Below are 3,344 nucleotides of genomic sequence, written 5' to 3' on the forward strand. Positions count from 1 at the left end.
AAAAACCGAAAAAGTGTGTCTATGAGCTTGACTATGAAGATAACCACGGAGGAGGCAGATTTGCATAGTGATTAATCATGTCACTTCTGCAAATGGGTCAGATCTCAGCTCTAACAACTACTAAGTCAGTAATCTTGAGCAAGTTATGTAACTCCCCTAAGCCTCAGTTTCCTCATCTATTAAATGGGACTAATAATACCACCCTCAGAGGTTGTCAAAATTATGCAAGATAATCAATATAAAACAGTTCTAACAGCATGTGGCCCAGTCTAAGCCTCACCCGCTGCTCCCCTTGCCCTTTGCACTCCAACAATACTGCTTTGTTCCACCAAATGCCTTGTTCTCTAAGCCTTCCACTCTGCCTGGAAGGCTCTTCCCCGATTTGTCCTCTTGAAAAATTCCTCTTCATTCTTCAAGTTTAACTCAAGTGCTTCAGTCTCACATATCTTACATAACTCTTCCATCCCTCCACCATTTCTAGTAACCCACCATTATAATACTTACTAAACTGTGATGGTTTTCCAACATGTCTTTCTCTTCATTCTACTTCTTGGGTGTACATTAATCCTTGGTGCCCAGGGCAGAGCCTGGCACATCACGGGCATTCAATAAGCAGTTGTTGGATAGATGAACAGGCAAATACTGAGTTTCAGTGTAAAGTCCAGGCTTATGTTCAATCAAATACGAAAATCTTCTGGAGGTATTAACAATCTAATGTCATCAATTGGGAAGGCTCTAACCATAAAATCTAAAGTGTATTCTCATTTTGGTTTTAATCAAAATCCAAAGCTTTAGAAATTACAGTCCAAACATAATAAGACCTGGAAGAGATTATAGATCATTTTTATGACAGAAGGAGAATCACAAGACCAGTGGAAGGAGGCTGAGATCATGACCCAACGTGTACTAGAGAAATTCCAAAGGATTCAAATTCATGTCCCAAACAGCAAGTTATCATTGATTTTTTTACCACCTAGTAAGTATTCTGAATAATAATGCACTAAGAGACATGAGTATATAAAAGCACATCAAGAATAACTAACTAGGAATTATCCTGCACACTAAACTCAAGGTCTATGGAAATAGTTATATTCCTTTCATTGTTCCAAAGGGATAGCCAGTTCCTGGACCGTTTCACTATAATGGAAATAGAGCCAGGAGCTAAGTCTGGAAACAGCCCATTCACACAGTTCGAAGCTTCTCTGGTCTAGACTGCTCTAGCAGGCAGGATACCAGAAGATTGATAAGGGCAGAATATTTCCACATTTTCTAAATGAGAACTGAGGGGATAAGCACTTTAAAAAAAAAACCCTGTCGGACTTCCCTGGTGGCACAGTGGTTAAGAATCCGCCTGCCAATGCAGGGGACACGGGTTCGAGCCCTGGTCCAGGAAGATCCCACATGCTGCGGAGCAGCTAAGCCTGTGCGCCACAGCTACTGAAGCCCGCGTGCCTACAGCCCGTGCTCCGCAACAAAAGAAGCCACCACAATGAGAAGCTCACGCAACACAACGAAGAATAGCCCCTGCTCGCCACAACTAGAGAAAGCCCACGCGCAGCAACAAAGACCCAACACAGTCAAAAATTAAAAAAAAAAAACAAAAAACAACCCTGTAAAGACTCACTGCAGAATGCCACCCTTCATGTAGCCTGATGACCAGCCAGTGTAAGGCATCAGCTCACAACCAATGGAGACAGGAGAAGTCAGTGGTATCAGGATAAAGGCCAGGTACCCCAGAGGCTTCTGGGGAAAGGCTCCACAGAGAAGAGGGACAGGCAAAGCTTACTCTGAGACAGGTCCCACAAGAATTTTTCACCTGTGGGTGGATTACTCAGGATGTCTCAGGCTTGAAGGGGACTCTGAGGTTCCATAATTACTTTTATAGACTGAGTTTTCTTTTGTAGACACCATCTGCAGTGTCATGGTTGGAAAGGGGGTGTGTGTGTGCTCGTGTGTGCACGTAAGAACACTACCATATATTCCTCAAGATACAGGACAATCTGATACTTTTAAAAACATCTGTGCTTCCCTGGTGGCGCAGTGGTTGAGAGTCCGCCTGCCGATGCAGGGGACGCGGGTTCGTGCCCCGGTCTGGGAAGATCCCACGTGCCGCGGAGCAGCTGGGCCTGTGAGCCACGGCCGCTGGGCCTGCGCGTCCGGAGCCTGTGCTCTGCAATGGGAGAGGCCACAACAGTGAGAGGCCCGCGTACCGCAAAACAAAACAAAACAACAACAACAAAAAAAAAGCATCTATACTGGGAAGGCAGAAATGTGTGTCCAGACTGAGACCTGCAGGATGCAGTGTACAGGGCTTCTTCTGGCCAGATTGAGGGTTAGCTGTGCACGTTGAAGTATACAGGTTACAGAATGCATGCCTTTTGCAAGACTGAAATCATGACAGGTCCAGAAACTGAGGCACAATTCCATTTCACTGATATTAAAAAAATACTTCAACTCTTATACTCTCACAGGTAGATTGAATTGTGTACTGGCCACATGTGGAGGCATTGCTCTGATGGTCTTACACTTCAAGATAAGGTCTAAAACACTCCAGCTGTGAAAGCAACTTATGGAGTCTAAATTCTCTGTACCTCATTTGTTAATTTCCCCTGCCTGGAAAAGCTACAGTCAACTCAATGTGACACTCAATTTGCACAAAAAAGAATCCAGTTTACATTTCTCATCACTTTCCCACTTGGTTGTTTAGGTTTTCAGAGGACAGTGGTCATTCTCTTCCATGTGGTGGGCACTCGATGCAAGTCATAATGCTTCTCCTATCTGCTCCCTCACTGATCCTCCCCCAGAGTGGAGTGACTGCTCTTCCCAGAGGCTTTGGGAGAGGAATCAGGCAACGAGAACTCAGTCCTTTCCTCTCTCCTTCCTCTGGAGAGTCAGCTGCTCCTAGAGAGCAAGTGCTCTGATCCTCCGTGCTCTAAGTTTTCCAGTAGGAGAGCTCCACATGCTGCTGGCTGTCCAGGTGAGCTTGTGACTAGGTGGATAAGCCTGCCTGAATCTGGAGTGAAGTACCGGAAGCTCATTCTTGCTGCGCTTAAACCATATTCACCATCCAGCCTTTATCAGCAAAGGAGTGACACATTGGACTCCATCTGCCTGACGGTTCTGCATATCCCAATTGCTTCCAAACTGGGTCAGGGAAAAGGAATGTACTTACTGGCTCCCTAAAACCCCAATAGGTGTGAAGACACAGCTGACGTTACCCACTGTTTTACCACCTTGTCTTTGCCACAGCAGAACAGATGGCAGTCTACTGGACAGCCTCTGTTCCTCCAGGGAGACGCCCAGGAATCAACTGGATCTCCAAGATAAAAGCCCTCTGCAGGGAA

At 45.6% G+C, this 3,344-nt stretch overlaps 1 pseudogene; it reads left to right on the plus strand.

Moving 5' to 3' along the window:
• The first annotated feature begins 582 nt into the window (after positions 1–582).
• LOC111167908 (ATP synthase F(0) complex subunit k, mitochondrial pseudogene) lies at positions 583–2,580 on the plus strand (annotated as a pseudogene).
• Positions 2,581–3,344: the final 764 nt, after the last annotated feature.

Source organism: Delphinapterus leucas, chromosome 4 (assembly GCF_059928025.1).
Source record: "Delphinapterus leucas isolate spDelLeu-1000000601 "Yukka" chromosome 4, BTC_Dleu_Yukka2, whole genome shotgun sequence".
Classification (NCBI taxonomy): domain Eukaryota; kingdom Metazoa; phylum Chordata; class Mammalia; order Artiodactyla; family Monodontidae; genus Delphinapterus; species Delphinapterus leucas.